At 28.8% G+C, this 14055-nt stretch overlaps 1 long non-coding RNA gene across 1 annotated transcript; it reads right to left on the reverse strand.

The window, feature by feature from the left end:
* Positions 1 to 11740: 11740 nt before the first annotated feature.
* Positions 11741 to 12764, reverse strand: LOC141697441 (uncharacterized). The gene is made up of 2 exons (XR_012564715.1): positions 12443 to 12764; positions 11741 to 12122 (listed from the first exon to the last, which is right to left on the reverse strand). It is a non-coding gene; the product is annotated as an uncharacterized LOC141697441 (long non-coding RNA).
* Between the last annotated feature and the right edge of the window lie 1291 nt (positions 12765 to 14055).

Here is a 14055-nt window from a genome sequence, read left to right on the forward strand (position 1 = left end):
ATTCCATTCAGGAATCTCCAACTTTATCAGCCGACGATATTACAAACTTCTGCTCTCTCCATACTAGAATGAATTCTCTTGAAGACCTGGTTGAAATGAATCATTCATTGGACTCTTCCAGATTCGTGAAGATAGAAAAGGGCATAGAACATCTCAATGAAGGGATGAAGCACTTGTATTTTATGATTAAAAATTCTCATTGCCCTAATGAAGAGCAAAGGACCTTCTTTGAAGGGCCGTCTGGTGGAGGCTCAGGCTCTGGAGGTAATGGAGGTCATGGAGGGTCTAAAGGAAAATCTGTAGAGGATTCCTCAACTAAGGGGGAGAAGCAAGGGAGAAGTGAAAAGGGTAAAGAAAAAGATTTTTCTGCTGGAGAGACAAGGAAGGCTGATGATGTCTACTATAGTGGAGAACAAGATGACTTTGATATTCTTGACATGAGAAAAGACATCCAAAGAACAGAAACTCTTGAAAAGCAACGTCTTCATGACATTAAAGCTAAAGAAAGAAGAAGAGATGTCAAACTGAAGATTGGTGAAAAATGGGATGAAGCAAGAAGAGTTATTGATATACCTCAACTGAGTACAAACAATGATAGGGAGTTTCTACATCTTCTCGACAGGCTGGAAATTTCTAATCCAAACAATGATGTGTACATGAATGCTATCAAGACTGAAATCTCAAGGATCTCAGCTGCTTTTGACAGATCACTAAATGAAATGAGCATATTTGTATATTGTCAGAGTGAAGGATCTTTCAAGGTATCACTTCATCTGTTTGAGAATCGTTCTTTATCAGAGATTTGGGTTCTTCTCAACAAAGTCAAAAGAAGCTCAGAATTGAATGAAGTCCTTCGTGAAAGGCTAAAAGAGTTTGCTAATAGGGCTAGTCCTCAAGTGGTCAACTTGTCCTTTCAAGTAAGATTCTTTAAGTCGGACTGTCTTCAAATCTGCCAGCTCGATTCACAATCTCTTAAAGACTACTCTGCTAAGCATCTTGTCTGGATGGAACATCACTTAAGAACTGCTGGATATTCATCTGAGTTGAAATCTAAAGCTGTTGATCTGATTCAAGCTTACTGTGAAAAGAACATTAAAAGGTACAATCAGTTGAATGATTAGCTAAAGTCAGTTGGAGTTCAACCAGTTAGACCAGACAGTTTCACTTCAGAAAGGGATAGTGTCTTTGACAAGGAGTTGCTGCAAGAATTGGAAGAAGGTGAATTCGGAAGTGAAGACAACTGAATTCGAATAGCTCAAAACTTAATGTAATATGCTTAAAGCTTTATGAATCAAGATAGATAAATGTATTCATATGTTCAGTCTAGAGGAACATCCATCTTGTATTCACTTGTAAATTTCTTTTGGAATCTGGAAAATGTTAAATATAATCCATAACTTTTCTGCTATTTACTTTGCATTACTGTTTATATCTTTTTCTTATTTGTTAGTTGAGTTATCCTCTAGGTATTTGTTGTTATTGTCTAACAAACAAATAGGGGGAGATTGAAATGCATATGTCATAGCCTATTTATTTATTCGAGGATTTAACTCAACTCAAATAAGAATGTAACAAGTAAATAGTGGTTCTATCGTCAAAGAGATCTCTCTAAGTAACATATGTGAAAGGATTAAGGAACATTGTTCATCTACAGACTTGAGGACTTAATTAACTGGAAGAAGCTTAAGAAATTGATCAAGCCTCAGTGATATAAATCAAGATTGTGGATTTAATCAAGTGACAGAGATCTTGTCAGGGTATCAATTAATTACAGGGATTTAATCTGAAGAAAATCAAGTTATTAAAATCAAGACATGAAGAAACATCACAGAAGTTAGTCATTCATGAACCAGACAGTACATCGAGTGTCAACACTGAAGTGGTGGAATTGATTCATAATTTTTAGTGATTTTCAGAAGATTGTAAGAAGAGTGGTTGTTGTTCAAGAATATTATTAATTCTATATTAATTAATTAAGTCATATAATTTAATTAAGAAAATAAATTATATCTGCAAAGATTAATTTATTGATTAACTGAATTAATTGGTTAATTAATTCTGAATTAATATTATGTATTTTCAGAATTGATTTTGAATTAATATTCAATATTAATTCAGCAAGACAAACATTTGAACTGGTATGACAATTGGATTGTCATACCGAAAGTCTTTCCAGTTCTTTTAGATTGTCTTGCCGAAAGTCTCTCCAGCTTAAAGAATTGTCTTGCCGATAGTCTTGCCAGTTCATTCAATAGTCTCACCGATTGTCTTGCTAGATCAAAGGATTGTCTTGCCAGTATAATTCAAGTGGATTGGTTGATTACTTATAAACTGAAGCAGATCTTTCAACAGACAATATTGAATATTTTCAACCAACTCAAGAACACAGAAACAAAAAGAAAGCAGAGAACTTATTATCTTCAACTGCAATATTACATGACATTAATTTCTAGTATTTATTGTTAAATCTAAACCACTAAAAATCCTTCTCTTGTTCTTGTGTAACTATCTAGCGGATCAAAATCCCTAGAACTTAATCTCAAATTGCCTTTAGCAGTTGATCTTTTTATTTCAAAAATAGAAAAAGTTCATGTCAAATTTATTCTAGATTTGGAATAATTTATTTGAGATTAATCCCTTGTAAACAATACCGTTGTTGTAACACTTTTCAAGTTAAATAATAGTTTTATTTAACTTGAATTTTGTTTCACTTTTTTATTCCGCATTATATTCGATTAAACGATATAGTTTGTATTCAACCCCCCTTCTACAAACATATTGGGACCTAACAATTGGTATCAGAGCCTTCTGATTCGCGAACAAATCAAGATCCTAGACTTTTGTGATTCTTCCACTCCTTGAATTTTTATTTACTCAAAAATTCATAATGACTATACAAAAAGTTGGAACCGTTAAAATTCCACTGTTCGATAAAGAAAATTATATTATGTGGAAGAAGAAGATGCTCTTGTTTTTACAAGTTGCAAATCCCAAATATCTGGACGTGTTAAAGAAGGGTCCAAAAATTTCGATGGTTATTGAACCAGAGGTTATAGAAGATGATGTTGTAATTACCAAAGCTAGAACCTATGTAAAGATTCTGAGAATTTTTCTCTTGCTGAAAAAGAAGAAGCCTCCTTGGATGTCAGCCTTCAATTAATTTTAGTTGATTCCCTTGATCCCTTGATGAACAGACATGTGATGAACTGTAAAAATTCCAAACACATCTGGGAAACTATTGAGGTGATTAATGAAGGCACAGAGGAAGTTCGGGAGAACAAGTTAGAGATCCTAACCTCGGAGTATATCTTTAAATGAATTGATCACCGACAAAATATATTTCTGAAAGTGAATTGTATATCTTTAAATGTGGAGCATTAAGATATTTTATGCATGAACTACATGGTTACATGCCTGGTTATTATTCACAACCTGAAGTTTGTGAATTCGATTCTTTTAGTTAATGATACCATCAAGAATATTCATTGGTATGATGTTGGTAAGTTTATCGCCCATTCAAAAATATCAAATATCTTGTGGCACATGTTGATTCGCATCTTGCCATATAGTTTTTTCTCCTCAACGTGAAAAACTTTTGGTCAGCTCAAATTGTTCCACCAGTACAATTAAATCGATTGATGTTCATTATAAGTTTGTGTTTATTAGTTTATAGCCATATACATGTATATATTTATGACTCAGTTTAATGAGTCCATTTTCCCAAAATCAGGGGGAGAAAAAATAGCTGGTGAATATATAAGCTTAAATATTTGCCTCATCTTGGTCCTTGTAGTAAAAAAAAATATGAACCAGAAGTTCATAGGATATATTCACTCATATGTTTCAATAATTGCCAGACATATCTGCTGACCAAAAGAAGTTACTATGTCATATATACCACCTATTAATACTTTAAATGAGATTATCCCAGAAGAAAAAGCTCAATCTATTAATGTATCTAAAAAACGCATGAAGCGTGATAAGCTCATAAGTTCCATTAATAAAATTCTTGAAAAAAAAATGGAACAGTGGTTTATAATGAATAAATCACGCAACAGATAATATTTACATAATCTCTGGAAGAGATTTTAGACTTAACAAATGAAAGAAAATATAAAGGTACCTGGAAAGTTTTTGAGATCTCATTATATTATGTCATGTATAGAATAAATGGAATAATTACTCAATTCGACGTCGAAAATATTTAACACTTGAGATTATGGATGATAATGAGGATTAGAAAATAAATTGGCCAAGAAGGTAAATAAATGATTGAGGCAAAATCTCTTACAAAGAAAAAGTTATTGGGACTTGCAGTTCACACACCAGAAGTTGTGCAACAAGCGCGCTATAAGAACTATTTGAAACTGCAGTCCACACAGTCAGTGGGATATACATGAATATTGCAGTGATAACAAATTGAAAATATACAATATGTGAGATTTAAAGGTCAGATAGTTGCACAATGACCTCGTATTGATTAAAAGAATAAAAAATGTTTAATGGATATAATTACATGATAGTCTGGCATTATATGAATGATTTGATTTATATTTTACCCGCTTGGCAAATGTTTAAATAAAAATATTCCTGAAGGATCTAAACCGCAGGAAGCGACAAATCAAGTTCTCGAGAACTAGTCCTATCAATTTGTTAGGGTTTCGGACCAGTAGTTCGACATAAAATTTCATCAAATATATTGATATTTTATTTAATATTTATCAAATTATACTTTATACATCAGAGTATGTACGTGCATAAGAAGGTGTATGTGAATTATATCTACTAATATATTTTGAGGGTAATATGAAATGTGATAGCAGATAAATCATTTAAATCTTTGGCCATAGTGGATGGAAATTAAAATATGTTTCTAATTGACATTCGAATGAGTTTCGCCTCATAATCAAAATCCATTGGGATTATTGAGTTTATTTTGTAAGTTATGAAGTTTGTCTATCATTTCAGAATTTCCCTAGAACAATGCATATTTTGAAGGGGAAAACTACTTTTGAGTGGAAACTAAATTTTTTTACTGAGAATTCTTATAAGTTAAGACTTATAAAAGTCGATTAGATATAAATTCTGGAAGGATAATAAATACATGATAATACACCTGTAACATGAGATCGTACAATATTCATAAACATAATTTCTTCCCCGAAGGAAGATGATAAGCACCACTGTGAAAACTTGAAAATAATATTTTTAGTCCTGAAGTACCACATATCATATTTTAACAAGATATTGATTTATCTTATTTCTAATGTCCCAATTTAGTTATAAGTTTAAAAGCAGGCATTAAAGCAAGCCCAATCTGAAAGAATATGAGTCATAAAGATACACAAATATTTTTCACTGATATTCACTAACGTATTTGAAAAAGGTTTGAATTGATTTTTTTTGCAGGTGCAAAATGTTTACTCCGAATATCATAAGTTGGTCTCGTTTGAAAAAATATATATCAAATATTATGATGATGTTATTATTTTGGAATATTATGAAATTAATAATTGCATGAATTTTGCATAATCATATTGTGCTTATATATATGGAAACTCTTGAGAATAGTCATATATATATGGCAATGATTGAAGATCTGACATGGCTCTATAAGATGTGGTTTATTCAGAAGGATTGAAGTTATACACTACACAACTTAATGGAAATACACAAATGATTTACTTTATTGGTCCCGACGCTATAAACAACTATATCTAAAACGTTTTACAAGACTTTATACCACATAAGCATCAGAGGGAGATATATGCGCGCTGCACTCTTTTTTCCTTAACCATGGTTTTTTCCCACAGGGTTTTTCTGGTAAGGTTTTTAATGAGGCAACATCATGTGCACATTATGAAATAATGTTCTTATTCTTTCACTAGGTTTTTTTACCCACAGGGTTTTTCCAGTAAAAATATAACGAGATATTGTTTCATATAACGACTATTCAAGAGACATTGCTTCATATGACGGACATTCAAGGGCGAGTGTTATGAATAATGTGGATGTCCTTTGGTCTTTCAAGTCTTTAGACTTTTGACATTTCCATTTTGACCTTTTGTATTCATATGACTCTTTACTTTTTAAGTACTTTTGATCTTTCACTTGTAAACCTATAAATAGACACCATATATGAGCATGATGATACACACTTGAATGAATATAATATTCTTTTTTTGATCTCTCTCTTTCTCACACATCTATTATATAGTTATTATAATATATTTTTAACATACACACAATTGTCAAAGGATTAATTATTGGCACCTTGAAGATGTTACTATAATAATTTTTTAAATCAAGTTGTAGTTTACACACTCTTTTTATAGAACAAAGTTTACAATTTAAGAGGCTTATAACTTATAATTGCATCCTAAATGGTGCCTAAAATTTTGAAACAAGTTCTTAAATATTACTTTACCCATGAAATAATTCACTCCCATATTTATCAAACCTGTTACTTAGTTCCCACCTACAGTTTATTTTGTATATTTTGTATATGACACTCAAGAATATCAAGAAATCATCAATTCAGCCAAAATTATTCAAGAAGTCCTGAATTCGAAACTAATATATTAAAAGTTACACAATAGAAGCCATGAATTGAGACTAAAATCAAGAATTTGAGAAATGAATATCCAAATAACATGAAGGATGAGAGATGGTACTTGACAATATATGTATTAAGAAAGTATTGCTTAAAGCAACTCCAACTTATTACCAATTTTATCACGTCTCCTTTTTCTCTCTTCACTTTTTCTTCGCCATCTTTTACATTTTACTGCTTTGCGAAAACATATAGAAAAGTTAGAATTTTCCTTAATTTAGTGTTAGCATTTTATGTACTTGGTTTGTATTGAAATGATAAATAACTGGCGGCACCGGACTGATTTTAATTCTATAATAAATAAACAGGACGAAAAGAAATGAAATTTGTAATATTTTTTGGGAAGATTTGGCGATTTGTTTATAAATTTATTATTTTGAAAATATTTGATAAAGTATTTATAAATTTTGTTCCTTTCTTTCTAAAAAATTTAAATTAAAATTTTAACCCATGCATTTGACAGGCATTGTTTTATTCTCTTCATTTTTCATTTCTCAAAAAATTTCAATTATTATGCCACTTTTTTCTTTATATACTTTTATCTATAATTTTCTACTAGTTGGTAACCTATGCGAAGCAGGGAGCCTGAAATTAAAAATAATAATATCACATTATTATTTGCATAAAACTGAAACTCATAATTAGTGCAAAATACAGATCTAAATATACTAGATAAAATACTGTTAAAATATGTAGTTAAAAAAAATCAAAATTAAGTGTAATTCTAAAATTTCACTGTATAGTTCTAGTTATCATGCACCTAATTATTTACTTATACAAATCTGACATTTTAACTTACTAATACGATTATTTTAAAGTAAACCGATGTTTGGATGTTTAACAACAAATAAAAATTGAAGGAAAATAAAAGTTAGAGAGAGTAGAAGTTAATTTTTGTCAGTTGAGAGTTTGTTACATAAAATTTTAAAAATAGTTGTATAATTTTTTAGTGAGTACCAAGATTTGAGACCTAAACATGGGTTCGCTTATTAGTATCAACTAGCATAATAACCCGTGCGAGACATAGGTCATTTTATAGAGTTTTTTTATGCATCATGCAATTATAATGTTTGTAGAGCAACTCCAACAATATACTTATATTGGCTCTTGAGTCAAATCTTGAAGAAATGGAGATAACATTTCTCTTCAACAAACTCCATGTCCCCCTCTATAACATTAAGAGCTTTGAATGCTTCCTCACTTTTAGGAGTGAATATCCCTCAACTATTATTATAGTATATTTTTCTTACCCGTTATTTTATATTTAATAAATGAATATAAACATGATAGTAAGTTTACGTTTAAAACGAAATTATTAAACTTAATCTGTAGAATGCCGTTAGTATATTTACAAATAAAAAACTAAAAATTAACATATATGTTGAATACAAAGTTGACCAAAACCTTGAATTTTATTTAAATAAACTATATGTACTGCTCTATATTATTACTATTACTGAGTTCACTACTAACTTACAATTAACTTACTCAATTTAAAAAGAATAAAAATGCATAACTGAAGTCAGAATGACTAGCAATCATAATATACAATAATGTAAAATTTACATTATTATTAATATTAAAGTTGATTTTAATGAAAAATATTAGTTTTTGAAATTCAACGTATGTATGTATGGGAAAATGTTAGTTTTTTTATTTACACTACTTTTAACAAAATAAGATTAAGTTATATATACGTGTGTGTTAATATGTAAATTATTGTATGTTACATCCTTTAGTAAATTATGATGGTTTTAATTATTTATATGCTAAATATCTGATCTATGTACATGTATAATCATTATTAACATCTATTGAGATAATTGATCACTTAAATAACATGCATTTATAATTATTTAAAAATTAAAATTATGTAATAAATAAATTGCTATAATTTATATATGGTATTCACATTATCGGTGACAAACAATCCATATCTATTTTTTACGCAATCAGGTATCAATCATGGTTGTAACATAAAAATGAATTATATATTTTTAAAACTTATTATTGATATTCATGATTTTTTTCAAGAATTCGAAAGAAAAATTGTATTTATATCGTTATTTAAACCATTTTTAAGTTTATTTCATTGAGACTCTATTATTTTTTCATATAGTAATTTGATAACATTTTATACTATTCTTCTAAAATTAAAAATTTTCAGTTCGATAAAGTTTTATAAATATCAGTTGAACTGGTTAATTTCTTCAAATTATTGAACACTATATATTTTTTCCTTAAATAATATAAAATGCATTTAATCAAATGCTACAATATAGTATATATATAACTTTTATTTAAATAATTCAAAATATTAAAATAATTCAAAATATTTGTACAATATTATCTTGATTAATGAATATTGCTGATCTAAAAGAATTCTTTTTAAAAAGTTAGTTTTTTTAAATTGAAAAATGAAAAATAAATCGATTTAATATATCATCGTAATTTTAACAAATCTAGTGAGATCTCATTTCAAATTTCAAATATTCTTAAAATTGGGACAAATCCCGAAAATAATAATGCTTTACAAGTGAAGTTAGTAATTTTAATATAAATAATCAGTTGAATTGATCCTATAAAGACCTCAAACACAATTTATATTAACATAAGATACTAAAAAATTTCACATTATTGGTAAGATATTCTCACCGAACTTGTAATTTAAATTTACTAAATGTAGAATGTGACGATGTTTTTGGGCCTGGTCATGTAGTCAAATTTCGAGTATTTTTTGAACAATGGGCCAAGTTCTAAAACGCATTGACTCATTATAATTCGAACTTATCTAAATATGTAATACTAGTATAAATTATTTATATATAAGCGATTCTATTTTCAATATTTTTTTAAAATTATATATGTACATTTTAATTACTTTTTATAATAAAAAATATGTTAAAAGTATATTAGATATTAATAAATAAGATAATAATCCATTTATGTATTATGCCTAATTTTATATCTGTAATTCAATTCTTTAAAATTAATTGTACAAATATTCAACTAACTATTTTTTTTGCGGAATTCAAATAAGTATATTTAAAGTTAAATAAAATATTCATTTAGCACACTTACATATTATGTGTATGATAAAAAACACATGTGACAATATGGTGTAGTGGTAATAGAGGTTATATAGTTCAATGAAATAACTTGAGTTCGATTCCCACAAACCACATTTTTTATATAAATATTAAAACCGGGTGTAATTTAGTCTTTTCAATGAGACTTTTTAATCTCATAAAATTATACCCTTGTTCTCCTATTATATATAGAAGAGATAGTTGATACTCCCTCCGTCCCAAAAAACATCTCATGTTTTGACTTTTTACACTATTCATGGTAAACGATTGACTACTAATTACGTTTAATCTATAAGATCAAATATAATCATGAGTGATCTTATTTGATTCGTATTTATGAGTACTTTAATACAATAAAATTTTTATATTTAATACTAATACGAAACTAAAGATATTAACAATCAAAAGTGTGCATTGACAAACGTGTTCAACACAAAAAGGAAAAGTGTTGAGGGACATATGGAGTAGTTGATAACCCGTGCGAAACACGGGTCCGAGACTAAAAATATTGAATTAATATTTGTAGAAAATTATTCATAATATGTGCGAAACACGAATTAAAATTAATATATTAATATCAAATATTAAATTGGTACTTGCAAAAATAGTTATGTGGTTAAAAAGAATCGAATCAGTTATGAAATTTTCCACTATAATTCTAGTTTTGCATTGTTTTACTTGATATAGAAATCTAACATATTAGTTTTATTTTTGTGTAACGAATTGTATCTCTATCTTATGAACCAAATATCTGTTCTTTAGATAATTTAATATTAATTAATATTATTTGATAATTATCTTATAATTAGCCTTTTCAATATAGTTTATTTAATATTACCTAATTATCGAAAATAATTAATTTACAAATTAAAAATAAATAGATGTTATTAAACTTAATTTAATATTACTTAATATTATCTAAATACAACCCATAAATTTGTTATTGTTAAAATATGTTTTTTTAATTTTAACTAAATAAACGTTGTGATGGACAGTAACAAATACGATCGTTAAATCAATAATTTTCAGTTTAAAAGTTAATAAATATTACTAAAGTCATTAGCTATTATTTAATTATTTTTAAAATAATATTATCCAATTTAAAAGTAAACCGACACTAAGATTGACACTAACTAATAGAAAATAAATTTTAGAAGTCAATCCGTGTTAATAGTTTACCTTGAAGTTAATATTTTTTCAAAATAAAAGTAAATATATGTTATTTTACTTAATTTAACGTAACTTAATAAATTTTTAATATAATTTATAAATAAATAAAGTTTACGGAGAATATAAGTCAATTCGTATTAATAATTTACTTAGTAGTTTGAAAAGAAAATAAAATTTACAAAAAATGGAAGTCGATTTTTGTTAGAAACAAAGTTAATAGAGAATAGAAGTCGTCTATTAAGTACCAAAATTTGGTATTTTGATACTTTCAGCACCAAATTATATATAATTTCGCTTATTAATAAAGAGTATAGATTTCATTACTTTGTCGGAAGACAACCTAATCATTTTGGAAATAATAACGAAAGATTAGATAGCATTACAGACCTTAGACATTTTGGAAATAATAACGAAAGATTAGATAACATTACAGGCATTAGACATTTACAAGAAGCATGATGGCATTAAAATCTCAAAATACTCTTATAGCGATTTAGTGCTACTTGACAATATATTGGAATAATATGAAGTGGGAGATATTTTCAGCAAAGAGATTATTTTTCTTCATAATTTCCTTGGAACAGTTTATCATAATCAGCATCAGCTCATGATTGAGTTCCCCAACCATGTATCTCAAAGCAAAATTATCCATTACCTTTCCTACCATGATACATCTACAATTAGTACTGAGCGCAATCGGTAGAAGTAAGTCCCAGCGTCCTGCCACCACTACTTTCTCGATGTTTGAATTATAAAAAATCTGCATCTTCAAATTTACAAATAAGGAACTATGAGAAGCAGGATCCAACAGTCAAACCATGTCTTAAGTGATACAACATCCCTTCACTTTCTCGGAAGTAGCAGCACATGGAAAAGAATAAAAGCATGTATAGCTATTGAAACAACAAATGGATAATTGAGCGTAAAGAGTAACATGATTAGGCAGTATGAACTAAAAAATTGGTTGAAAATCAGGATCTTTATAAAGTGAAGAATGTGTTTTTATATATGCAACACAAGGCTTCAGAAGTTCACCTCAATATCCTGCTTCTTCGCCTGTACAATGAACTAATTGAATGTCGAAAGGAGGTACAGATATTGCACAGTGGATACGATGCAGAAGTATCTAGTCATAGAATTCAACTTGAGATCTAATATAGCGAGTTTAAGATGAGATCAGCCATTGCATACTTATCCGGCTTCAGTATGAATTGCTGAAAAGTATCTGTAACCTGCTGCATAAGAAATATCTGTATTTTCTATTAGAATGACAAAATCAGTGACTAGTGTTGTAACACAGCTGTGCACTTCAAGGTTATATATTTCTATGTAAGTACTAAAAATGATCTCAACAAGTATTAATGATCGCAAGGTTACATAGATTCAGTGATAAGTTATAGCCATCCATTTATGGTTCAAAATACATGAATACCTAAATTCAATACACATTCGGTTGAACAGCTTAAAGAAACTGCTGATTGACAAGCAGTAACTATTAGGAAAATATATAGTAAAAATTAAACGGAAAATGTATTGCAAGTACAGAAAGAAGAAAACTAAACAACATTACCAGTTCTGCTCCACTGTAGAAGACAAATTCAGCACCAGCAAAAAGCATAATGTACAACATGAACAATATCTTCAATAGAGCCAGTTTTCCAGAGATACAACGACACATAAGGTAGCTCAATATTCACTGCTGATCAATGTAAACAAGAAACACAATCTTAATTGTCGTTTCACTTCAGAACTGCTACTTTAATTTTCAAAGAAAGAAGATTGCCTAAATTCAAGACAAGAAAAATTATGAGCACAGGAAATGTAACAAATAAATCAAGACTAAAATCAAAACATGATGACAATATCCTACCATGGATGAATTAGTTGTTAGAATGGGGAAAGTTAAGATTAATGAATAAATTACTACTGCTTCTACTTTTGAGGAAACCTAACATTTGTAATTAGTTGGATGAAAATAATTTATGACCAATGACTTCTTGGTCTATTGATATCTCCCTGGCTACCTCTACATGATGTCAAGGGTCCAAAATCTTGTCAAAAATAAGGTGGGCGGGTCCCTCGGGTGTGTGCTTAATTATCCGAAAAAAGATTGATGTTTCTTATTAATTTATTATTTATGATTATTCGGAAAAATAAATTTCAAATCATTATATATTTAAGTCATTTGGTAAAAGGAAACTACTAACCAAACTTTAGTTGTAAGGAGATTCCTCGTACTTTCTGATACACAAAAAAAAAGCAGTGACAAAAACAGGGAAACAAGGGGAGCCATAGATGTGATTTTTCAGCCAGAGAGGCTTAACAATTAAATTGGTGTTTATTGCGGGTAAATATTTTTTTTTCAAGTAATTAAACTCCAACAAGCCCCAACTGAGTGAAAATATTGAAGTGGTAATAAATTAATTGGATAAAAAACTACACTACAACTTTGTGGTTTAGGTCATCCAACTTATTCGTCGTCAAGATTTATCTTTTACAAAAGCAATGATAATGAACTCTGTGTGTAATTTTGTTTAGGGTTACCTATTTCCGCAGGTGGCAAAAATGAAAAATGACTCGCATCGATTAATCAAATCATCTTCTGGTTCAGCCATTTCCCAATCAACTTGTACAGTAACCTCAAAATTGTTTCCCTATCTCCGTTGTATCCTAAATTTTTGCACATGCTGTCAGTTCAATCAAGATACTATTTCCATATAGATAAAGAAGATAATCAGTAACCAAAACAAAACAGGGAAATAGGGGAAGCCATTGATGTTATTTTTCAATCAAATTAAATTAAATTAAATTGGGGTATTAGTGGGTAAACTAGCTCCATAATCGTGCAATACCCGGGCATACTCTACATTGTGCTAATTAAAACTGTTTTCAATATACTCTACACCGTCCCAATAACTTTTTATTTTGGGATATTCCAACAGATTGTTAACATTTCCTAAAATAATATATTATCTTTATAATGACTCCAAAATTTACCCCTGTTTTCTTAATTTTTCTTCAACATAATTCATTTGTTTATCTACGTGTCTAACAACGATTTTAACCAACCTATGGGACGGTGAGAGTAGATGATATATGTCATCGAATGGTTAATAGTAGAGTATAAATTAGACATATCTGTATAAATAGTTTATTTTATTTTTTATTTCATTGAATTTAATA

The sequence above is a fragment of the Apium graveolens genome, chromosome 11 (genome assembly GCF_009905375.1).
Source record: "Apium graveolens cultivar Ventura chromosome 11, ASM990537v1, whole genome shotgun sequence".
NCBI classification, from domain to species: Eukaryota; Viridiplantae; Streptophyta; class Magnoliopsida; order Apiales; family Apiaceae; genus Apium; species Apium graveolens.